Below are 26,988 nucleotides of genomic sequence, written 5' to 3' on the forward strand. Positions count from 1 at the left end.
TATTTTTATTAGAGACAAGGTCTGGCTCTGTAGCTCAGGCTGGAGTGCAGTGGTGCAATCATAGCTCACTGCAGCCTCAAATTCCTGGGCTCAAGTGATCCTCCTGCCTCAGCCTCCTGGGTAGCTGAGACTACAGGTTTGAGCCACCATACCTGGCTAAGTTTTTAAAAATTTGTATAGCAACTGAGTCTTACTGTGTTGCTCAGGCTGGTCTCATACTCCTGCTTCTCATAATCCTCCTGCCATGGCCTCCCCAAGTACTGGGATTGCAGAATCAGTCACTGTGCCGGGCCCTATTTATGTTTTTCTGTTTATGTTTTTTACAAATGTTGAGAAAGAAAAGTACAGGACACAATGGGAGTATAAAACTGATGACCCAGGCTTGTCCCGGGCTTCAAGGAAGGCTTCTTGGAGGATGCACCATTTAAACTAAGACTGAGAATAAGTAGCAGTTGCCAGGCCAAGAGGGGATGGAAGGGCATTTCATGCAGAGGGAACAGTGTGTGCAAAGATACTGAACCAGGGAAGAATTTACCATTTTGGAAGAACTCAGAGAAGGCCAGGGTGGCAAAAGTGCAGGGGACAAGAAGGCAGAGGTAGAAGATGGATTTGAGGAAGGGGGCAGACCAGGCAGGTCCTGGCAGGGCATGGTAAGGACTGAACGCTTTATCCCAGGAGCATTGGGAAGCCTTTGAAGGTTTCAATTAGAGCAGTGACCAGATCATATCTGCATCTTAACAAACCATTTCAGAGACTGGTGGAGGATACCAGTAGGAGATTGATCCAGGTGAGAGAAGAAAGGGGTTTAGACTGGGGTGCTGGCTGTGGGGAAGGAGAGAAACGCAAGCGTGAGAGAAACGGTGAGGAGATCAAAGAAATGACAGAAGTAAGTGACTAATGGAGAACGGGCGGCGATAGGACGAGAGAACTGCTGAGAATGCATCTGGACTCATGGCCTGAGCTGCTGAGCAACTGACAGTGCACCCGCTCACATGCAGGGAGACGTGATGCGTTCAGTTTAGGACATGCTGAGTTTGAGGTTGCAAATGGGGTTGCTCATTTAAGGGGAGGAAGAATAATACAGAAAGTCAAATCATGCTATATTAAGAATATAAAAGTAGGCAAAGTAACTATAGGTTGAACAGAGACTTTGGGTTGAGAGAGAAATAACTGGTACAATATATCAAAAAAGGCTGAGCTGTCCCTTTTTAATGTTTTAAATTTTTATTTTTTATTTTTTAGAGACGGGGTCTCACTATGTTGCCCAGGCTAGTCTCAAACTCCTGGGCTCAAGCAGTCCTCCTACCTTGGCCTCCCAAAGTGCTGGGATCACCATGCCAGGCCACATTTTTTTTTAATGGAAAAGATGTTACAAATGGAGATCCAGTTTAGTACAAAGGATATGGGGTGGGGAGTTTTGGTAGGGTTCAGGGCACAATGGATTCTCAGCAGTCACTGGCTGTGACCAGTTCTGGAAGTAGATCAAGCAGCTAGACAGAAATCACAGTGTGGACACTGGTTGTCACTGAGGGAACTCACTCATTCATTAATTTTACAAATATCTATTTATCTGTCAATGTTCTAGGACTCAAGGAGCTAATTCCTTAGCTTCTAACTGCAGGAGACCGACAACAAACACGAGTACATAATTTAACATCAGATCAACTGCTATAAAGGAAAAGAAAGTCGGCTGGGCATTCTGGCTCATGCCTGTAATCTCAGCACTTTGGGAGGCCAAGGTGGGCAGATTACCTGAGGTCAGCAGTTCAAGACCAGCCTGACCAACATGGAGAAACCCTGTCTCTGTTAAAAATGCAAAAAATTAGCTGGGCGTGGTGGCGCACGCTTGTAATCCCAGCTACTTGGGAGGCTGAGGCAGGAGAATGGCCTCAACCTAGAAGACAGAGGAATGCAGTGAAGAGCTCCATGATTTGAGTGGTCAAGGCCTCTCTGAAGGACAGACATCTGAGTTCCAATAAAACAATTAAGAAATTACATATTTCCTTTTGTTATCTTTAAATTTATATGTTAAATAGCTGGCATAAAATATTTAAAGCTTAATAGAGCATAAAATAGAGAGGATCCAAGATGGCCGAATAGGAACAGCTCTGGATTGCAGTTCCCAGCGAAAACACAGAGGGTGAGTGATCACCGCATTTCCAAATGAATTTTTACTGCCTACAGACCAGGAGACTCCCAGGCAGAAAAGCACCATGAGTCTCCAGCATGGCTGTTTCAGCTGGCGCAGTGGGTCTCCGCACAAAAACTCACACAAATCCGGGCGCCATTTCAACTGGCAACTGGAATGCCTGAGAGACAGAGTTGCCCATTCAACTGAAGAAAGGGGGATGAAACAGGGGGCCAGGTGATCTGGCTCGGTGGGTCCCACCCCTACAAAGACCAGCAATCCGAAACTCTCTGGATTGAGAGTTTCACAGCAAGTACATCTGGACCCGGGAAGGTCCAGCTCTGTGGGGGGAAGGGCATCCGCCATTACCAAGGCAGTCCACCATTACTGAGGCAGTCCACCATTACCGAGACAGTCTGCCATTACTGAGGCAGACTGACATTACCGAGGCAGTTCTAACTATACCCCTATAAACAAAACTGCAAGGAACTTCACACAGCAGCTGTGCAGAGCCCACTACAGCTCAGCAACGCCTCTGCTGGCAGACTGTGACTAGGCTACCTCCTTGCTGGGCAGAGCATCTCTGAAAAGAGGCAGCAGAATGACAGGAACTTATAAATAAAGACCCACCTTCCTGGGACAGAGCACCTGGGAAAAAAAGGCGGTTATGAGTTCCACTGCAGCAGACTTAAATGTACCTGCCCAGCAGCTCTGAAAAGAACAACGGAACTCACAGCTCAGCACTTGAGCTCATATGAGCTCCTATAAGGGACAGACTCTCACCTCAAGCAGCTCCCTGACCCCCGTAAAACCAAAGAGACATCTCATAAAGGAGAGCTCAGGCTGACATCTGGCGGGTATCCTTCTGGGACAAAGATAACAGAAGAAGAAACTGGCAGCAACCCTTACTGTTCTGCAGCCACTGCAGGTGATCCCCAGGCAAGCAGGGTCTGGAGTGGACCTCCAGCAGTCCTATAGCAGGGGGACCTGACTGTTAGAAGGAAAACTAAGAAACAGAAAGAAATAACTTCATCAGCAACAAAAAGGACGTACACTCAGAGACCACATCTGAAAGTCACCAACCACAAACACCACAGGTAGATAAATTCACAAAGATGGGAAGAAAACAGTGCAAAAAGGATGAAAATACCCAAAACCAGAATGCCTCTCCTCCTCCACGGGATCACAACTCTTCACCAGCAAGGGAACAAGGCTGGATGGAGAATGAGTCTGATGAATTGACAGAAACAGGCTTCAGAAGGTAGGTAATAACAAACTTCTCTGAGCTAAAACATCATGTTCTAACTCAATGCAAAGAAATTAAGAACCTTGAAAAAAGGTTTGACAAAATGCTAATGAGAATAAACAGCTTAGAGAGGAATATAAATGAGTCGATAGAACTGAAAAACACAATACGAGAATTCTGCAAAGCATACACAAGTTTCAATAGCCAAATCGACCAAGCAGAAGAAAGGATATCAGAGATTGAAGATCAACTCAATGAAATTAAATGAGAAGGCAAGATTAGAGAAAAAAGAGTAAAAAGAAATGAAAAAAAGCCTCCAAGACATATGGGATTATGTGAAAAGACCTAATCTACGTTTGATAGGTGTACCTCAATGTGACGGAGAGAATGAATCCAATCTGGAAAACACTCTTCAGGATACTATCCAGAGAACTTCTCCAACCTAGCAAGGCAGACCAACATTCAAGTCCAGGAAATACAGAGAATACCGCAAAGATATTCCTCAAGAAGAGCAACCCCAAGGCACATAATTGTCAGATTCACCAGGGTTGAAATGAAGGAAAAAATGCTAAGGGCAGCAAGAGAGAAAGGTCGGGTTACCCACAAAGGGAAGCCCATCAGACTCACAGAAGATCTCTCTGCAGAAACCCTAAAAGCCAGAAGAGAGTGGGGGCCAATATTCAACATCCTCAAAGAAAAGAACTTTCAACCTAGAATTTCATATCCAGCCAAACTAAGCTTCATAAGCGAAGGAGAAAGAAAATCCTTTATGGGCAAGCAATTGCTGAGAGATTTTGTCACCACCAGGCCAGCCTTACAAGAGCTCCTGAAAGAAGCACTAAACATAGAAAGGAACAACCAGTACCAGCCACTCCAAAAACTTACCAAATGGTAAACAGTATCGACACAATGAAGAAACTGTGTCAACTCATGGGCAAAACAACCAGATAACATCACAATGGCAGGATCAAATTCACACGTAGCAATATTAACCTTAAATGTAAATAGGCTGAATGCCCCAATCAAAAGACACGGACTAGCAAATTGAATAAAAAGTCAAACCTCATTGGTGTACTGTATCCAGGAAACCCATCTCACATGCAAGGACACACATAGGCTGAAAATAAAGGGATGGAGGAAGATCTACCAAGCAAATGGAGAGCAAAAAGCAGGAGTTGCAATCCTAGTCTCTGATAAAATAGACTTTAAACCAACAAAGATCAAAAGAGGCAAAGAAGGGCATTACATAATGGTAAAAGCATCAATGCAACAAGAAGAGCTAACGATCCTAAATATATACGCGTCCAGTACAGGAGCACCCAGATACATAAAGCAAGTTCTTAATGACCTACGAAGAGACTTAGACTCCCACGCAATAATAGTGGGAGACTTTAATACTTCACTGTCAATATTAGACAGATCAACGAGACAGAAAATTAACAAGGATATCCAGGACTTGAACTCAGATCTGGACCAAGAAAACGTAATAGACATTTATAGAACTCTCCACCCCAAATCCACAGAATATACATTCTTCTCAGCACCACATCACACCTACTCTAAAACTGACCACATAATTGGAAGTAAATCATTCCTCAGCAAATGCAAAAGAACGGAAATCATAACAAAGTCTCTCAGACAACAGTGCAATCAAATTAGAACTCAGAATTCAGAAACTAACTCAGAACCACACAACTTCATGGAAACTGAACAACTGGCTCTTGAATGTTGAATGGATAAACAATGAAATGAAGGCAGAAATAAAGATGTTCTTCGAAACCAATGAGAATGAAAACACAACTACTAGAATCACTGGGACACATTTAAAACAGTGTCTAGAGGGAAATTTATAGCAATGAAAGCCCAAATGAGAAGCAAGGAAAGATCTAAAATCGACACCCTATCATCAAAATTGAAAGAGCTAGAGGAGCAAGATCAAAAAAACTCAAAAGCTAGCAGAAGACAAGAAATAACCAAGATCAGAGCAGAACTGAAGGAGATAGAGACACAAAAAACCCTTCAAAAAATCAATAAATCCAGGAGCTGGTTTTTTGAAAAGATCAACAAAATAGACAGACCACTAGCCAGATTAATAAAAAAGAAAAGAGAGAAGAATCAAATAGATGCAATAAAAAATGGTAAAGAGGATATCACCACAGATTCCACAGAAATACAAACCACCATCAGAGGTGACTACAAACAACTCCATGCACATAACCCAGTAAACCTGGAAGAAATGGATAAACTCCTGGACACTTGCCTCCTCCCAAGCCTAAACCAGGAAGAAGTCGAAACCCTAAATAGACCAATAACAAGGGCAGAAGTTGAGGCAGCAATTAATAGCTTACCAACCAAAAAAAGCCCAGGTCCAGATGGGTTCACAGCCGAATTCTACCAGACATACAAAGAGGAACTGGTACCATTCCTTCTGAAACTATTCCAAACGATCCAAAAAGAGCGAATCCTCCCCAAATATTTTTATGAGACCAACATCATCCTGATACCAAAACCTGGCAGAGACTCAACAAGAAACGAAAACTTCGGGCCAATATCCATCATGAACATAGATGCAAAAATCTTCATTAAAATACTGGCAAACTGATTGCAACAGCACATTAAAAAGCTTACCCATCATGATCAAGTAGGCTTCATCCCAGGGATGCAAGGCTGGTTCAACATACGCAAGTCTATAAATGTAATCCACCACATAAACAGAACCAACGACAAAAACCACATAATTATCTCAATAGATGTAGAGAAGGCCTTTGACAAAATTCAAGAGCACTTTATGCTAAAAACTCTCAATAAACTAGGTATCGATGGAACGTATCTCAAAATAAAAAAAGCTATTTACGACAAACCCACAGCCAATATCATACTGAATAGGCAAAAACTGGAAGCATTCCCTTTGAAATCTGGCACTAGACAAGGATGCCCTCTCTCACCACTCCTATTCAATATAGTATTGGAAGTTCTAGCCAAAGCAATGAGGCCAAAAAAAAAAAAAAAAAAAAAAGAAATGGTATTCAATTAGTAAAGGAGGAAGTCAGATTGTCTCTATTTGCAGACGACATGATTGTATATTTAGAAGACCCTATTGTCTCAGCCCAAAATCTCCTGAAACTGATAAGCAACTTCAGCAAAGTCTCAGGATACAAAATCAATGTGTGAAAATCACAAGCGTTCCTATACACCAATAACAGACTTAAAGAGAGCCAAATCAAGAACGAACTGCCATTCACAATTGCTACAAAGAGAATAAAATACCTAGGAATACAACTAACAAAGGATGTAAAGAACCTCTTCAAGGAGAACTACAAACCACTGCTCAAAATAAATAAGAGAGGACACCAACAGATGGAGAAACATTCCATGCTCATGGTTAGGAAGAATCAATACCATGAAAATGGCCATACTGCCCAAAGTAATTTATAGATTCAACGCTACCCCCATCAAGCTACCAATGACCTTCTTCACAGAACTGGAAAAAACCACCTTAAACTTCATATGGAACCAAAAGAGAGCCCGAATAGCCAAGTCAATTCTAAGCAAAAAGAACAAAGCGGGAGGCATCACGCTACCTGACTTCAAACTGTACCACAAGTCTACAGTAATCAAAACAGCATGGTACTTGTACCAAAACAGACATATAGACCAATGGAACACAACAGAGGCCTCAGAGGCAACACAACACATCTACAACCATCTGATCTTTGACAGACCTGACAAAAACAAGCAATGGGGAAAGGAGTCCCTGTTTAATAAATGGTGTTGGGAAAACTGGCTAGCAGTGTGCACAAAGCAGAAAGTGGGCCCCTTCCTGACACCTTGCACTAAAATTAACTCCAGATGGATTAAAGACTTAAACATAAGACCTAACACCATAAAAATCCCAGAAGAAAACCTAGGCAAAACCATTCAGGACATAGGCATAGGCAAGGACTTCATGACCAAAACACCAAAAGCACTGGCAACAAAAGCCAAAATAGACCAATGGGATCTAATTAAACTCCAGAACTTCTGTATAGCAAAAGAAACAATCATTAGAGTGAACCGGCAAACAACAGAATGGGAAAAAACTTTTTGCAATCTACTCATCTGACAAAGGACTTACATCCAAAATCTACAAAGAACTAAAACATTTAAAAGAAAAAAACAAATAAACCCATTCAAAAGTGGGCAAAAGATACGAGCAGACACTTTTCAAAAGAAGACATATTTGAGGCCAACAAACATATGAAAAAATGCTCATCATCACTGGTCATTAGAGAAATGCAAATCAAAACTACATTAGATACCATCTCACATCAGTTAGAATGGCGATCATTAAAAAATCTGGAGACAACAGATGCTGGAGAGGTTGTGGAGAAACAGGAAAACTTTTACACTGTTGGTGGGAGTGTAAATTAGTTAAACCATTGTGGAAGACAGTGTGGCATTTCCTCAAGGACCTAGAAATAGAAATTCCATTTGACCCTGCAATCCCATTACTGGGTATATATCCAAAGGATTATAAATTGTTCTATTATAAGGACACATGCACATATATGTTCACTGCAGCACTGTTTACAATAGCAAAGACCTGGAACCAACCCAAATGCCCATCGATGATAGACTGGACAGGGAAAATGTGGCACATATACACCATGGAATACTATGCAGCCATAAAAAAACGATGAGTTCGTGTCCTTTGTAGGGACATGGATGAACCTGGAAACTATCATTCTCAGCAAACTGACACAAGAACAGAAAATCAAACACTCCATGTTCTCACTCACAGGCGGGTGTTGAACAATAAGAACACGTGGACACAGGGAGGGGAACATCACACACTGAGGTCTGTTGGGGGTGACTGGGGAGGGACAGTGCGGGGTAGGGAGTTGGGGAAGGATAACATGAGGAGAAATGCCAGATATAGGTCATGGGGATGGAGGCAGCAAACCACATTGCCATGTATGTACCTATGCAACAATCCTGCATGTTCTTTACATGTACCCCAGAACCTAAAATGCAATAAAATATATATCTCTATAGATATAGAGATATAGAGAGAGAGCATAAAATAAACGCCATAAAGATGAACAATGAAACCAATAGAAATCAATAGAAAACCAATGGAAGAAAATTATGACAAAAAAATTTCAGATCATTCCAAAAGCAATAACTCAGTAAGAGGAACAGATACATTTGCAAAGCAGGTATGAATAGCCTTCTGGAGTCTTTGGTAATCCAATTACTAAAAAGGAATAGCTGGATGCAGTGGCTCATGCCTCTAAGCTCAGCACTTTGGGAGGCCAAGGTGAGAGAATTGCTTGAGCCCAGGAGTTCGAGACCAGCCTGTTCAACACAGCAAGGACCCCCAACTCTATTTTATTTTTAAATTAAAAAAATTTTTTTCTACCCCATAAGATATAGCAGAAATACCTCATCTCAAAAAAAAAAAAAAAATTAACCAGGCATGGTGGCATGCACTTGCAGTCCCAGCTACTCTGGAGGCTGAGGCAGAAGGATCACTTGAGCCCAGGAGTTGAGGTTACAGTAAGTTATGCTGGTGCCACTGCACTCCAGCCTGAGTGATAAAGTGAGACCCTGTCTAAAAATAATAATAATAGGCCTGACGCAGTGGCTCACACCTGTAATCCCACACCAGCTAGGCGGGCAAATCACCCGAGGGCAGGAGTTCGAGACCAGCCTGACCATCATGGAGAAACCCTATCTTCACTAAAAATACAAAATTAGCCAGACATGGTGGCACATGCCTGTAATCCCAGCTACTTGGGAGGCTGAGGCAGGAGAATCACTTGAACTTGTGAGGCAGAGGTTGGGGTGACCCGAGATGGCACCATTGCATTTCAGCCTGGGTAACAAGAGTGAAACTTCATCTCAAAATAATAATAGTAATAATAAATAAATAATAAAAAGGAGTAGATCATGGATACAATGGAAAAAGATTTAAATTTTTGCTGAGTTGACACATATTACTGAACTAAGCGTAGAACTTACAATGCACCACTACGAAGGGGCATTGATGACAAACAGGAAAATGAGAATCAATTAAAAGAAGATTTACGATAAATTGTTGCACAAGGAAATTGAAAATGTCCTGAAAGAAACTTGATGGAGGTTTTCACAACTTTGGCAACAATCTTAAAATTGAAACATGGCCAAAAGCCAGCTGTGATGCTAGAAGAAACTTTACTAAATTACCAATTAAAAATATTTTTCAATAAACCATGCCAGAAGGAAGAGAGAATCCTCTCTCACTCCTCTCTGTAGAAACACAAAATTACAAAAAAAAGAAATTTAAAAGTTGTCATATTGGAGAGGCAACCAAAGAAAATGTAGCCAACATGTAGGATCTTATAGAGGTATCTCAGACGGGCAATTAATAAAAATGTTATGTATTTTTCTGGATTCTGTGACTTTTGAGCTATTTGTCAGCTGCTAAAATCTTATCTGTTGTGATTTATTTTCTCATTACAAATAAACCTCATGTTTAGACCTGCATTTGTTAGCTACTGGTACAGTACTGCTGTGTAACATATGGCCCCCAAACTCAGTGGCTTAGAAGTATTTATTGGCATAGATCTGCAGATCAGCTGGAATGCAGTGCTGTAGCTTTAGGCCACAGCAGCCAGGAGCTAGGTTGTCTAGGCTGGGTCAGCTGGACGGCTTTGCTCCCTGTGTCCCCCATCTTCCTCCTGGGACCAGTGTGCTAACCAGTGAATGCCCAAGGTACAAGGGAGCAAGACCCAGACTCAGAAGTAACATGCTGTCACTTCCACTCAATCCCATTGGCCAAAGCAAATTCCATGGTCAAGGCCAGAGGCAAGAAGATTAGAAATATACGCTGACCCTTTCGTGGCCCAAACTGCCAAGTCATATGGCAAAGATGTAGACCCAAGGAGGGGTGAAGTATTGGGTCCAATAATGCAATCTCCTGTAATACCTAATTTTGTACTTGGAATTTTGCAATCTTTTTCATAAAGAGCCCCCCTCACCCCCTCTCCCCACCCCCCACACAAAATTATGTCAACCTCTGGCTTTTACAAAACCTGGATCTGTCCCTGCTGGCTACACTCTTTAGGGTGCCTGCTTTAACAACAAACACTGCAAATAAGAGCTTCATGAGTATTTTTTTCTGTGTTCGCAAGTTTATTATGAAAAACTCTGCAGTGCTCTTGTGTAATAAAACATCGATTTACACGAAAGGGCAAAAACAGCTCTGTTCAAAACCACTCACGAGGTTCTGACAATAACGAGGACTGGCATGGGGCTGAGATTTGAGAAGGGAATAAACTGAGTGCAGGCAAATCTTATAATTAAATTAAACGATATCCCTGAAAATAAACAGAACAATTTCAAAACTCTTAAGTAGAGGGGAGGGCTTGGCATTTATGTTTTTAAATGTTCATTAAGCTCCAGTGATTGTTTTCTGCTACCCTTATGTACAGTCATGCTGAGTAAAGCTACAGCTAGATGGAGGTTAAATTGTATTCACAAGGTTTTAATATTTACATCTTATTATCTGCAGTTTCTCAAAGAAAGCAAAAGTAACTGCAAATACCATGTTGCTCCAGCATGCAATGAACTGGTTCATTCTAAAGTGATCACAGCTTGGTGACAAAAAGCTTTGTATTTTTATATGGCACATCTTTTGGTCCATGCAAAAACAAATTTTTTGAATGTTAACTATTTTCTGGCACTTTAGAGTTACTGTTGCTCTTCCCATTTCCATTAGGTCAATATACAGTTCATCGCAATCCTGTTCAAGTTTAATTTTTTTTTCTTTTCCTTTTTTTTTTTTTTGAGATGAAGGTTTGCTCTTGTCTCCCAGGCTGGAGTGCAATGGCACAATCGGTCTCACCGCAACCTCCGCCTCCTCGGTTCAAGCAATTCTCCTGCCTTAGCCTCCCCAGTAGCTAGGATTACAGGCATGTGTCACCATGCCCGGCTAATTTTTGTATTTTTAGTAGAGACAGGATTTCCTCATGTTGACCAGGCTGGTCTCAAACTCCTGACCTCAGGTGATTTGCCTGCCTTGGCCTCCCAAAGTGCTGGGATTACAGGTGTGAGCCACTGCACCCGGCTTAACATTTCATTACAGGAAGTAATCTGGGGTACAGCGAGTAACATGTGGCTTGCCTCTGTGAGGTGCTGGGTCAAACTGCAAAACAGTGTTTTAGAGTATCATGAAGTTCCATGATTTCAGCGTGTTTATCACAATGATAACAATAGTTTGGAGTACTGAAGATGGCAGCAACTACATTCCAGTCATGACACCAGTTTTATCCCACCATCACCAGCTGGTGAGCTCCAGACACTAACCTGAGGCCATTGGCATGATTAAATGTCTCAGAAATATCTTGTCCAAAGGTGCAACCAGCTCCTCATAGAGATACACCCCAACCGCCACAGTCATCTGGATCTGAGTATAGCAAGTCACCCATTGGACCCTCATGGGGACTTTACTGTAGGTAATTCGGTGTTCTGATGTGATACAGTGTATTTACAGATGGCAATAGGCCACCATGGAGACAGAAGAGCTGCCCGTCCATCAAGGCAGTGAGAGGAAGACGGTCCAAAAGATCTGTAAAGGCCGGCACCGTGGCTCACACCTGTAATCCCAGCACTTTGGGAGACCAAGGCAGGTGCATCACTTGAGCCCAGGATTTTGAGACCAGTCTAAGCACATGGTGAAACATTCTTCCCTACAAAAAATTAGCTAGGCATGGTGGTGCGCGTCTGTAGTCCCAGCTACCTGGGAGGCTGAAGTAGGAGGATCACTGGGGCCAGGGAGGTTGAAGCTGCAGTGAGCCATGTTTGTGCCACTGCACTCCAATCTGGGTGACCCTGTCTTTGGAAAAAAAAAAAAAGATCTGTATAATATTTCTAAACATTTGCATTTCCATATTTTCTTAAACACTCATCATAGGAACCATAAACTTGTGTGATCTGCCTGCTCTCATTATTCCTTGGAAGAATGGTGATGCATTCATGATAAGAAACCTTAAGAGCTGGGAGCAGCATAACTATTTCAATTGAATAATATCCTCTGTCAATATAATCTCCTGTAAACAAGTAATTTGTATCTGATAATTTTCTATTAATTTTTTTCAGTCAGTGTCTTGCTATATTGCCCAGGCTGGTCTCAAACTCTGGGGCTCAAGCAGTCCACTTGCCTCTGAAAGTGCTAGGATTATAGGTATAAACCACCATGTCTGGCCTGTATCTGGTAATTTTCTTTTCTTTTCTTTTTTTTTTTTTTGAGACAGAGTCTCATTCTATCGCCCAGGGTGGAGCAGCGGCACACTGCTGGCTAGTGAGCCTCCACCTCCTGGGTTCAAGTGATTCTCATGTCTCAGCCTCCTGAGTAGCTTGGATTACAGGCACCCACCACCATGCCCAGCTATTTTTTGTATTTTTAGTAGAGACAGGGTTTCAGCATTTTGGCCAGCCTCATCTCGAACTCCTGACTTCAAATGATCCGCCTGCCTCAGCTTCCCAAGGTACTAGGATTATAGGTGTAAGCCTGGCTATCTGGTAATTTTCTAAACAGTTCCATGAGATCATGAAATTGCCCATGCTTATCTCCAGAGACAGTGACTGGTTACCAAACACACTGGACTCTTTTGTCAGGATTTCTTTAGCCTCCTTGCAGAGGCTCTTGACCTGGGACTTGGAGAGCTGCTTTCACTGGTTCAGCTGTTTAATCCACTGGTCCAGCTCCTTGGAGAATACCTCATCCACGATGCCACCTCCCCGAGCTGGCTACTGCACACGGGCCACATGCATAGGCCACTGCCAGTTCCCATGGTACTTCTGTGGCCACTGGCAGTTGCTGGTGCTGGTGCTGGCCCACAGACGCTCCACAGTGCTCAGCCAACAATGGCTGTGTCTCTTCCTCTGTTCACTCTGGCTCTGGAACTTGGTTCTCTATCATGAGTATTTCGAAATACTTGATACAACAAAGTTCAATTAAGTTCAAAGTCCCCTTACATCATTTCAAGCAATTTCATTCATTCACACCAGAAAAGGAAGTACTATTAGAGTCTTGCATTAAAATTTCAATTTCATTTTAAAATTTTGCTCAGGAATTTTGTGTAGCTGTTTCAAACACAAAATCGAAAAACTGATGTGCATGGAAGGAAGCTCAGATCTCTAAATAAAACTTTTGAACAGATTTTATTTGGAAGTATTTACAAATTCAACATTCAATATCTTTGCGAATTGTTTTTTAGGGGGATCCCAGGCCCATGAAATTAGATGATTATAATCCTTGGTTTATAGCACATTCTTTTGTTTTGTTTTGTTTTTGAGACAGAGTCTTGCTTTATCACTCAGGCTGCAGTGCAGTAGCATCATCTCGGCTCACTGCAACCTCCTCCTCCTGGGTTCAAGTGATTCTCTTGCCTCAGCCTTCCAAGTAGCTGGAATTACAGGTGTGCACTACTACGCCTTTAGCAGAGATGGGGTTTTACCACATTGGCCAGGCTGGTGTCGAACTCCTAACCTCAAGTGATCCACCTAACACGGCCTCCGAAAGTGCTGGGATTACAGGTGTGAGCCACCATGCCTAGCCAATGGCACATTCTTAACATGTCCAGGCCCAGCATGGTGGCTCATGCCTATAAGCCTAGCACTTTAGAAGGCTGAGGCAGGAGGATAGCTTGAGCCCAGGAGTTCAAGATCAGCCTGGACAGCATAGGGAGACCCTGTCTCTACAAAAAATATAAACAAATTAGCTGAATGTGTTGGTATGAGCCTATATTCCTAGCTACTTGTGAGGCTATTGAAAGGATTGCTTGAACCCAGAAATTTGAGGCTGAAGTGAGCTGTGAGTGTGCCAATGCACTCCAGCCTGGGTGACGAAGTGAGACCCTGTCTCTAAATATACTTGGTCTCTAAAAAAAAAAAAAAAAAAAAGGAAAAAAGAAAAGAAAAGAAAGAGAACAGGCCTGGTGGTGGCTCACGCCTGTAATTCCAGCACTTTGGGATACCAAGGTGGGAGAATTGCTTGAGGAGTTTGAGACCAGCCTGGGCAACATAGGGAGATCCTCACCTCTTCAAAAAATAGAAAAAATTAGCTGGACGTTGTGGCACAGGCCTGTAGTCCAGATACGTGAGAGGCTGAGGTGGGAGGATAGCTTGAGCCTGGGAGGTTAAGGCTGCAGTGAGCCATGATTGTGCCACTGCTCTCCAGCCTGGGCAACAGAGCGAGAGCACTTCTCAGAAACAAACAAATAATAATAACGTAACATCTCACCCCAAACCAAAGCTAGTACCTTGACTTTGTAGGTACAAGTAACCTACATTCATCCCCACAGCATGGATCCTGGACATTTTCCTTTCTGGGCCTCTTCCTAAACACACACGTACGCGTGCACAAAAATCTATATGTATGGTATACATTGTTAATAAAGAATATGTTGTTATACAGTAAAACATTTTCTTTGACCTAAAAAGTTCATTCATTTCTCCTGATTAAAAAATAATAATAACGGCCAGGTGCGGTGGCTCAAACTGTAACCCCAGCACTTTGGGAGGCTGGGACAGGCAGATTACAAGCTCAGGAGTTTGACACCAGCCTGGGCAACATAGCAAGACCCCTGTCTTTACAAAAATTACAAAAATTTAAAATTAGCCAGGCATGGTGGCACATGCCTGTAGTTCCAGCTACTTGGGAGGCTGAGGACGAGAATCGCTTGAGCCCAGGAGGCGGAGGTTGCAGTGAGCTGAGATAGCACCACTGCACTCCAGCCTGGGCGACAGAGCGAGACTCTGTCTCAAAAACAAAAACAAAACATAACAAAAAACACATTTCATGGACCCCTAAAAGTATTGTGGGCTGTAGGCATGGTGCGTATGGTGCTTCCTGGATGAGTCGGCTTTCCTTCCCTGACACCAGGTCCCATCAGCCTGGGTCCTGTCCACTCACCATTCTTGTTTTCCTTGCTATAATTTCTTGCAATGACATGTATTCCTTAAGAGTACATTTTTGGTTATAGCACAACTTATATGTTTCAAACAGAAAAAAGTTCGTATCATTTATAGTATCTTAAGATAAATTTCTTTTGAATGAGCTTTCTTTCCTGTACTTTGAGGTCTACAAGATGTATCTAGAAAATTTACTACCATGGAAAATGAAGTTGCTTAAAGCAAACTCCAAGGGGAAGGGAAAGGGCCTGTGGTTTTTCTTTTGGATTAATTGCTGTAATGCTGTCTTTCAGGCAGCTGATGGAGTTTCATGTTTTTCTCTAGACGTCATCAGGTCCTGAATCTCTTGCAGGACAACTTTGATGTTATACTGATTCCGCCATTTTGCCAGCACTAATATGGTTCTTGGTCTACCACTCCATTAGAACTACTAACTCCATTCTTGTTAATTTTTGTTACAAATCTTACAAAGGGGGGTGCTGTGGGGTATTTAGGTCCACATTCTATTTTTATAGCTGCATATTCTGTTTCATAAATTGGCTGCCATCTTGTGTTGCTATCACTCGAAGGCTCAAAAGAGTACTTCTAATGTTAGTCTTTTTTTTTTGAGATGGAGTCTTGCTCTGTCACCAGACTAGAGTGCAGTGGCTGGATCTCGGCTCACTGCAACCTCCGTCTCCCAGGTTCAAGCAATTCTCTTGTCTCAGCCTCCTGAGTAGCCAGGACTACAGGCGCGCACCACCATGCCCAGCTACCTTTTGTATTTTTAGTAGAGACAGTGTTTCACCACATTGGCCAGGATGATCTCAATCTCTTGAACTCATGATCCGCCCACCTCAGCCTCCCAAAGTGCTGGGATTGCAGGCATGAGCCACTGCGCCCAACCATGTTAGTCATTTTAACATCGCAAAATGATATAATCTTTTCTTTTTTCCCCTGAGACGGAGTCTTGCTCTGTCGCCCAGGCTGGAGTGCAGTGGGACGATCTCGGCTCACTGCAACCTCCACCTCCTGGGTTCAAGCTATTCTCCTGCCTCAGCCTCCCAAGTAGCTGGGATTACAGGTGTGCACCACCATGTCCTGCTGATTTTTGTATTTTTGGTAGAAACAAGGTTTCACTATGTTGGCCAGGCTGGTCTGGAACTCCTGACCTTGTAATCCACCCACCTCAGCCTCCCAACGTGCTGGGATTACAGGCATAAGCCACCATGCCCAGCCTATAATCTTTTGAGATCTACTTTTCTCACTTACTAGTAGATTGGCAAGATTAATTCATATCTGAGGCATGTCCCTGCCATTCATTCATCTTGATTGCTCTCTATTGTGTACCATACACGAGCTATCAAGGCCTATTCATCACTCTCCTATCCCATTTGACATAGGGTGTGTTTTCATCCTTTCCTACAGGAAAAAAACAACTCCAATACTTCAATGGCTTATTGTACCAATTATTTATTTCTAGTTCTCATTCTGTGAGGCCAAAAGTCAGCTGCAGGTCTGCTAGGGAAAGGTCTTTTTCCAACAAAGAGGCCTAACAAGGTGAAGAGGGAATTAATAATTATGAACAAATGCAACTGATCCCAGAGGGTTTCCAATTTTACCGAATGGACAGCATAGCTAGAGTTAAAACTACTGGGTCATAAACTATAACAATGTTTGGCTTTAGAAGATTATGCCAGATTTTTCCATCATGGTATCATCAATTTAAATTCCCACCAACAACGTGCAAGACATCCTGGGGCTCTATATCCTTTCCAACACTCCGGGTTATCAAACTTGAAACTGTTGCAAATTGAAGGGATGAAAAAGGGTGTTTCACTGAGCCTCGATTTGCATTTTCCTGATTACTAACAACGTTTGACATCTCTTTAAACTTACTGGCTATTCTGTTTCTTCTTCTCTGAAACATCTGCTCATAGCTTTGGTGTCCACCTCAATTGTAGAAGTTCTGTTTTGTTTTGTTTCGTTTTTAAGGGGCTTGCTTTGTCCGCTGGACTAGAGTGGAGTAGTGCAATCATGGCTCACTGCAGTCTTGACCTCCCTGGACTCAGGTGATCTTCCCACCTCAGCTTCCCGAGTAGCTGGGACCACAGGCATGCCACCTATATTTTCTACTAAGAGTTTTAAAGTTTTATTTTTGAAAGTTAGGTCCTTAATCCACCTAGTGCGGATCTTTGTCTATGTTGTAATGTTTCCAGCTCTGTTTATTGGCCCATCCTTCCTTTATTCACTGTGATATGCCACCCCTGATGCATAACAGTACTATATATATGTGAATCTGATTTTGGTCTCTCTATTCCTTCTCAGGGGTCAATGTGTCTGTCTCTATGTAGATACCATACTGTCTTAATGGCTGTAGCTCATAGTGGGTCCTGATTCCTGGCGGGGATGAGGAATGCTGACCAACCCCACCCCCGCCATTCTGCACAGTAACAGGGAGAGGCACCCTGTGCTGGCTCTGCTCCTTCCAAATGAGTGGCCTTGGACATACTATTTCCCTTTTGAGTCTTGGTATTCTTGTGCGTAAACCAGGGAATAACGATTCTACCTCATAAGAGTGTTCTGAGGATCCAATTAGACGGCACATAAATAAAGCTTCTGGCACAGCGCCTGCTTGTTGGGCCTGAATGTTTGTGAAATGGGGCCCAGAAGACGTTCAATGACGTGCTCAAGGTCACAGGACTAGACGGATCCCGTGCTGCCTTCTGACTGTGGAGCTTCAAAGACCATTTCTAGATAGGTTAGCCTTCTCAGAGTCTTTCTTCTATTTTCTTCCCTTCTCTTCCCTTCCAGAAAAAGGAAAGAAAAGAGAAGAAAGAAGGAAGGAAGGAATAAAAGAAAGAAAGAAAGAGAAAGAAAGAGAGAAAGATCTAATTCCAAAAGCTCACAGCATACCATAGTTCCCAATGACTGCATCTTTTTTGGCTTTTTCTTATCTTATGGGAACAGAATGAACTGGATCAGGGTTTCTCTAACAATGTTGGAGAGGAAGTCAGGTTTATTTAAAATTGAACTTCTTTTGGCTCTGTTACCACTGGCCTTGGCTGAGCCATGGCTCAAGGGCATCCGAAAGCAATGAGATCTGGGCATAGTTTCCAGGAGGGAGTCTCTGGGAGCAACATTGAAGTGCCCCTGAACTTGTCATCATGGAAATTGCAGTGGCCTTGAGGGCTAATTGCTGAAGTCAGCATGTACAGCTGGGTCCACGTCGATGTTGTTCCCTCTGTCTCTCCTGATCCCACGCAGCCAAGACACAGAGCAGATGCTTAGTAAATATTTGTGGAATAAACAAAGGAAAGTGGACAGAAAGATTTATAGTCACTTTGAGGAGACAGTTTGACCTCGTTGTAGAGGCATTAACGGAGCCAGAGGAAGTATGTGCAGCTTCTCAGGAGATTTGCTGCTATTACAGTGAGAGAGGTTTAGAAAAGAGTATGGGCATGTTCAAAGTTACAATAATTAAAGCATGTTAGCTCAGAAACTGAAGAAAAAGAGGTAGAGTGGAATTGAATTGACAAATAGACCTAAACACATAAGAAAATTTGGTGTATGATAAGGGTGGCATTTCACATATGGAAGGGGAAACTACACGTTAGGATAATTGATGAGCCATTTGGGAAAAAAAATCAAACTGAATCCCTAACTTACTGCATGCACTGAAATAAATTCCAGATGGATTAAGTATGCACAGGTAAAAAACAAAACCATAAACATGCTAGAAGAAAATATCAGAGACTGTTTTCCTAATCATGGAATGGAGACAATCTTTCAAAATATGAAACAAATCCCAGAAGTTATCAAGGAAAAGATGGACAGATCTTATTACATCAATATTTTTAAACTTCTGTAGGGGAAAAAAAGACATATGCAAGGCAAGTGACAAACACTAAACTGTAAAAAAAAAAAAAAAAATTGATTTGCTTTCCACATGGCAGATAAGAGCTAATAACCTGATGTGCATGGAAACTTCCTAAAAACCAAATTTTTTTTTAAAAAGTACAAAGGGGGCTGGGTGCGGTGGCTCATGCCTGTAATCCCAGCACTTTGGGAGGCCAAGGCAGGAGGATCACAAAGTCAAGAGATTGAGACCATCCTGGCCAACATGGTGAAACCCCGTCTCTACTAAAAATGCAAAAAAAGTTAGGTGGGTGTGGTGATGTGCACCTGTAGTTCCAGCTACTTGGGAGGCTAAGGCAGGAGAATAGCTTGAACCCAGGAGGTGAAGGTTGCAGTGAGCGGAGATCGTGCCACTGTACTCCAGCCTGGTGACAGAGTGAGACTCCATCTCAAAAAAAAAAAAAAAAAAAAAAATACAAAGGAAGGAAGAAAACCATGAGTAAGAAAAATATGACCAGGTGTAGTGGCTCATGCCTATAATTCCAGCACTTACAGAGGCAGAGACAGGAGGATCACTTGAGATCAGGAGTTCAAGACCAGCCTAGGCAACATGGTGAAACCCCATCTCTAACAACACAAAAATTAGCCAGGCGTGGTGGTGCGCATCTTTAGTTCCAGCTACTCAGGAGGCTGAGGCAGGAGAACTGCTTGAACCTGGAAGGAGGAAGTTGCAGTGAGCCAAGATTACACCACTGTACTCCAGCCTGGGCAACAGAGCAAGACTCTGTCTCAAAATAAAAGAAAAAAAGAAAGAAAGAAAGAAAAAAGAAAAAAAGACAAATGACATGGGAAAATACACCTTACAGAAGATGACATTCAAATGGCCAATGAACTCAGGAAGACATGTTTGACTCCACAGAAATCCAAATGAAAACAACAATGGATAATATATTTCATGTATCAGACTGCAAAAATTAAAAGGCACCCAGTATTGGGCAGAGTGTCAGCTGGTCTCTCATCACTCCTGGGGCAAATTCAAATTGCAACATTAGTTTAGGAAAGAAATTCATCTGTTTCATCAAAACTTTACATCTATGTGACCTTTGGTCAAATCCATTCCACCTTTGAGAATTTATTTTATTGAAATAATGGCAAAAGTGGACAAAGATAAATATGTATTGGCTCTTTGCAGCATTGTTTATAATAATAAAAAACAGGAAATATATGTGTATCAGCAGAGGATTGGGTACTTCATGGTACGTCCATACTACACCGCTGATAAAAAGAATGAGGGAGGCCCTTCTGCATATCTTAGTGCTCTGTTTGGAAGACAAAGCAATTGGAATAGCAGGGATATTATATACCTCTAAGATATATTATCATATAGATAACATGTTATAAAGGTATTTTTATATGTTTAATATTATATACATATATCTTATTTTATATATATATATATATATATATTTTGGAGACAGAGTCTTGCTCTAACCCCTAGGCTGGAGTGCAGCGGTGCAATCTCAGCTCCCTACAACCTCCACCTCCTGGATTCAAGCGATTCTCACGCCTCAGTTTACCAAGTAGCTGGCGCCTGTCACCATGCCCAGCTGATTTTTTGTATTTTTAGTAGAGATGGGGCTTCTCCATGTTGACCAAGCTGGTCTCGAACTCCTGACTTCATGTGATCCACCTGCCTTGGCCTCCCAAAGTGCTAGGGTTACAAGTGTGAGTCACCATGCCCGGCCTGTTTTATTATATTTTTATTTATATTTTGAAAATGATCTCTTGGCTGGGCACAATGGCTCATGCCTGTAATCCCAGCACTTTGGGAGGCTGAGGCAGGTGGATCACCTGAAGTCAGGAGTTCCAAGACCAGTCTGGCCACCATGGCGAAACCCCATCTCTACTGAAAATACAAAAATTAGCCAGGTGTGGTGGCGCATGCCTGTAATCCCAGCTACTTGGGAGGCTGAGGCATAAGAATTGCTTGAACCTAGAAGGCGGAGGTTGCAGTGAACTGAGATTGCACCATTGCACTCCAGCCTGGGTGATAAGAGTGAAACTCCATCTCAAAAAAAAAAAAAGAAAATAATCTCTCTAGCTCTCTCCACATATATTTGTATATAAAAACACACATATATGTATCTATATGATTATAATATGTATTATGTATACCTGGAAATTAACACACTAAAGTGTTAACAGTGAGATAGATTGAAGGCAAAGATTGAAATTCACATTTTATTTCTCATCACTAAAATTTTTTTCATTGAGCACATTACTTCTTTTGTAACAATGTTAAAAATCATCTTTATTAAAAAATATTTTAAGGCCAAAGCAGGCAGATCACTTGAGGTCAGGGAGACCAGCCTGACCAACATGGTGAAACACCATCTCTACTAAAAATGCAAAAGTTAGCTGGGTGTGGTGGCAGAGACCTGTAATCCCAACTACTTGGGAGGCTGAGGCAGAACTGCTTGAACCCAGGAGTCAGAGGTTGCAGTGAGCCGAGATAGCACTATTGCACTCCAACCTGGGTGACAGAGCAAGACTTCGTCCCAGAAAAAAAGAAAAATTAACCAGGCGTGGTGGCTCACACCTGTAATCCAAGGCAGGCGGATCACGAGGTCAGGAGTTCAAGACCAGCCTGACCAATATGGTGAAACACCATCTCTATAACAAATACAAAAATTAGCTGTGTATGGTGGTGTGCACCTGTAGCCAGCTACTTGGGAGGCTGAGGCAGGAGAATCCCTTGAACCTGGGAAGCAGAAGTTGCAGTGAGCAGAGATGGTGCCACTGCACTCCAGCCTGGGGGACAGAGTGAGACTCTGTCTCAAGAAAAAATAAAATTATTTTAACTGATGTTGTGGTTACTAAAAGTCGGCCAAGGACAGATGACTCCCAGACTGCTAACAAATAGGGTTTTCTCCTGGACCATGTTTCCCTCGCCTGGCTATTAGAGGTTTCCCACCAAGACTCCTGGCTTCCTTTCAGAGCTGAGAGAGTCAAAGGGGCCCTTGTGTTGCCCGAGGCTCACTGGGATGCAGTAAATATGGCCTAAATGCAGTGCAGGCCCACCCTTAACAGTGAAGCTACTCTATCCAGCTGCCCTTTCACAGAGTGCGGGAATAGCAGCCTCCCCTTCCCACCCCATACTGGGAGCTTCTCTAGGGCAGACACCAGGGCTAACTATTGTCTGTATTCCTAGGAGCCAGCGCAGATGTTACTCAAACTAATTTATTAACACAAACACGGACTAATGCAACTGGCCCACCAGGCAGATGGTGAAGCCTGGCTATAAAACTGGCACAAGGAAGAGAGAAAATTGATTAGCAATGAGTCACCAATGGCAGGAAGGCATGAAAGGGAAAGGGCAGATACACAAAGCCTGTCTACCAGCTGGGCCCTTTTAAGAAAGGGCGAAGGCAGACAGTGCCCCCTACAGGGATAATGGGGAATGGCGTCTGCCCTTTTTAGGAAGGAGGGCAGAAGTAGGGAAGGAGGGGTGGGGAAGTGGATGCGGGCTATGCTGTATTCCACCGTGCATAGCCAGTGGGTTAGACGGTGAATCATGTTGCCACTGATGCATCTGCTGGAAACCACATTTGTAGTGGACACAACTTAATGATATAGCAAGTGGTACCGTGCTATAGCCCACAAGAAATGGAAAGAATGTCAAGAAGTACTTGTTTGTCCCTGTGTCCCCAGCACCAGGGGCCTAGCACAGAGCAGGGCTCACTAGATGCTTGAGAAGGAAGGAAGCCACGGAGTGAGGTAAGGAGGGAGGGCAAGGGAGGAGGTGGGGGAAACGATGCAAGGACCAAGGAGCTCTTTTCTTTCCTTTTTATTTTTTTTGAGAACGGGTCTTGCTCTGTTGTCTAGCCTGGAGTGTAGTGGTGCAATCATGGCTTATAGCAGCCTCTAACTCCTGGATGCAAGCGATCCTCCTGCCTCAACCTCCCAAGTAGCTAGGACTACAGGTGTGTGCCACCACACCCAACCAGTTAATTTAAAAAAAAATATTTTGTAGAACCATGGAATACTATGCAGCCATAAAAAGGAATGAGATCTTGAAAAAGATAAAAATGTTTTTAAAAAGGAGCACAAAATTTGAGTGTAAATTAAAGAAACCATATCCCATCATCTAGTTTCAGTCTACATGCTATACATCCTGTTCCCCAAAAAATAATAACTTAGTTTGGACTTAAATGATTTTTCTAGAGATCATTGAAGAAACATGTAGAGGAAGAAATGCCTTGCTTTATGTTTTAAGTGTGTTCCTGAAATATCAAATTTTAAGCAAATTTCAATCAACGTAATCATAGGTAGTATAGTAAAGTGTGCTCTGAGGATTGATTCACTGTGTGATTGGGGGTGTATCATTGTAGATTCATTGTTTCAGTTTCTTCGCTGTAAAATAAGGATAATACAGATACTTATCTCATTTGGTTGTTGAGTGGATTCAAAAATGGAGAAATGCTTAAAACAGTGTCTGTCACAAAGTAATCACCATAAATATTAGTGGCTGCTATTTATTGCCATCATCATCATCATCATCATTGCTAAAGATTTAATAGGGCTATGATCATTATTACCAAAGAAGTTTGTGCTAAATCCCTTAATAAAATTATTCATCTGTTTTAAAGCCATGCTATCCCCATAATTTGTTTTATAAATACAGATTTTTATATATTATAAAAATTAATTATTAAATATGAAGACTTTCTAAAAATGAAATGCAGCAGAGGATATATATCATTAAGAAAGGTGGTTTGCTTTTCTCCCCATTTTAATGTATTAATATTGAAATTACAGTGGTTATTACAAAGTAAATATCATGGATGTTTTCTGTAATATGAAACCATAGCAAAAGGACTTAGAGGCAGAAGACATGAATTAAGTTTCAACTCTCCCACTTACTGGTTTGCTGTACTTGGATAAACCACTAAATCTCTGTTATTATCTTATTGGAATAGATAGAGAGACGGTAGGTATATAGAGTTTTTGTGTGTGTGTTTTTGGGTTTTTTTGTCTATATTGAGAAGTTTTTCTGGTCTGCTTGTCCTATCAACTAAATGAGAGAAGTGTGTTAAAATCTCCAACCGTGACTGTGGGTTTGCCTGTTTCTCCTTTTGTTTCTCATTTTTCTTGCTTATACATGTAATTAGTTGCATTCAAATTCACAGTTGATATATCCTATAGTCGTTCTGGCCAATGTTTAACACCCAGCTTACTAAGAGGGAAGAAAGAGACAATCCCTAATTTGTTAGTATTTGCCCATTTCCATGGTGTAAATACTTGTACCATGGCTGATTTCAAGCTACAAATATGATATTACTTAACATGGAGATAGGAAGAGACAACACATTGGGTTTAACAAGCTAATCCAAGTTGACTTTAGCCCACCATTGGTATGTCATCCTGTTAGAGTGATTACTCTATCATTATGAAATATCCCTTTTATCTATAGGACTGCTTATTACCTTAATGTCTACTTTTTCTGTTGTTAGTATATTTATACCAGCTTTCTTTTGGTTAGTGTCTGCATGGCATATCTTTGTCCATCCTTTCATTTTTAACCTTTCTGCATCCTTTTCTTTATTGTGTTTCTTATAAGCAGCATGTTGTCGTATATTTATTTTTAATCCACGTTGGCAACTTTAGACTTAGAGTATTTGGTCTGTTTACATTTAATGTAATTACTGTTACATTTGCATTTAAACCTGTTACTATTATTTTATATTTATCTCATCTCTAATTTGTTTCCTTTTTCCTCCTTTCTTGCCCTCCTTTTGATTGGTAAAATATTTTTATTCTGTGTTTCCTCTTTTAGCTACTAGGCATACATTATTCTTATTCTTTTAGTGGCTACCCTAGAGACAACAGAGGCTACCTTCATATCCTTATCATACTTTTCAATTTAAATGAAGGTTCAGCCTTAAAAGTGTAAGAAAAACAAAGTTGTCATTCATTAACTTGAAAAAATGAATAAATAAATAAATAAATAAAATTAATTCTGGACGAAAGTTAAAATTTGAGCAGGGAATATTTATTTATTTATTTATTTTTTACAAAGAATGCCAGCAAAAACAAGTGTATAGTAAAATTAATTGATGATAAAATGCTCAGAGGAAGATTGTTAAAATACAGGATATTCAAGCTGTTTCAACCCACTTTCAAATTATAAATAAGGTGTCTTCATAAAAAGGTGAAGAGACATTTTGAAAGAGAGATTGTTAAAATACAGGATATTCAAGCTGTTTCAACCCACTTTCAAATTATAAATAAGGTGTCTTCATAAAAAGGTGAAGAGACATTTTGAAAGAGAGATTGTTAAAATACAGGATATTCAAGCTGTTTCAACCCACTTTCAAATTATAAAAAGGTGAAGAGACATTTTGAGAGGAAGATTGTTAAAATACAGGATATTCAAGCTGTTTCAACCCACTTTCAAATTATAAATAAGGTGTCTTCATAAAAAGGTGAAGAGACATTTTGAAAGAGAGATTGTTAAAATACAGGATATTCAAGCTGTTTCAACCCACTTTCAAATTATAAATAAGGTGTCTTCATAAAAAGGTGAAGAGACATTTTGAAAGAGAGATTGTTAAAATACAGGATATTCAAGCTGTTTCAACCCACTTTCAAATTATAAATAAGGTGTCTTCATAAAAAGGTGAAGAGACATTTTGAAAGAGAGATTGTTAAAATACAGGATATTCAAGCTGTTTCAACCCACTTTCAAATTATAAATAAGGTGTCTTCATAAAAAGGTGAAGAGACATTTTGGGTTCTGCATTCTGGAGTCATCTGAAAATGTTCTCATGATTAACTTCAGCCTAAACATTTTGCAAGAAACACTGCAGAGTCATGCTGTGAGCTTCCTGCCTCAGCCCATCTGCAGGCAGAGAAAGGCCAGTGTCTTCATCATCCCCATTATTGTGATACTCGGAAGTTCCCTTGGTTAAGGAGGGGGTCTACTGTCTTTAAAAGGGACGGAGCTGATAGAGCCCCTCCTTAACCAAGGGAACATGGGGAGGATGAAGACACTGGCCCTTGGTTAAGGAGGGGGTCTACTGTCTTTGAAAGGGATGGAGCTGATAGAGCCCCTCCTTAACCAAGGGAACATGGGGAGGATGAAGACACTGGCCCTTGGTTAAGGAGGGGGTCTACTGTCTTTGAAAGGGACGGAGCTGATAGAGCCCCTCCTTAACCAAGGGAACATGGGGAGGATGAAGACACTGGCCCTTGGTTAAGGAGGGGGTCTACTGTCTTTAAAAGGGACGGAGCTGATAGAGCCCCTCCTTAACCAAGGGAACATGGGGAGGATGAAGACACTGGCCCTTGGTTAAGGAGGGGGTCTACTGTCTTTGAAAGGGATGGAGCTGATAGAGCCCCTCCTTAACCAAGGGAACATGGGGAGGATGAAGACACTGGCCCTTGGTTAAGGAGGGGGTCTACTGTCTTTGAAAGGGATGGAGCTGATAGAGCCCCTCCTTAACCAAGGGAACATGGGGAGGATGAAGACACTGGCCCTTGGTTAAGGAGGGGGTCTACTGTCTTTGAAAGGGACGGAGCTGATAGAGCCCCTCCTTAACCAAGGGAACATGGGGAGGATGAAGACACTGGCCCTTGGTTAAGGAGGGGGGTCTATTGTCTGTAAAAGGGATGGAGCTGATAGAGCCCCTCCTTAACCAAGGGAACATGGGGAGGATGAAGACACTGGCCCTTCTCTGCCTGCAGATGGGCTGAGGCAGGAAGCTCACAGCATGACTGCAGTGTTCCAAGAAAATGTCTCTTCACCTTTTTGTTGTGTTCTTCATGGTGACGTGGGCTG

General features: G+C 41.9%; 1 pseudogene; it reads right to left on the bottom strand.

Annotated features, from left to right (window-relative positions):
- Positions 1-11,475: 11,475 nt before the first annotated feature.
- LOC105707942 (serine/threonine-protein phosphatase 2A catalytic subunit alpha isoform-like) lies at positions 11,476-15,694 on the bottom strand (annotated as a pseudogene).
- Between the last annotated feature and the right edge of the window lie 11,294 nt (positions 15,695-26,988).

The sequence above is a fragment of the Aotus nancymaae genome, unplaced genomic scaffold (genome assembly GCF_030222135.1).
Source record: "Aotus nancymaae isolate 86718 unplaced genomic scaffold, 86718_ANA_hifiasm-v0.15.2.pri h1tg000007l, whole genome shotgun sequence".
NCBI classification, from domain to species: domain Eukaryota; kingdom Metazoa; phylum Chordata; class Mammalia; order Primates; family Aotidae; genus Aotus; species Aotus nancymaae.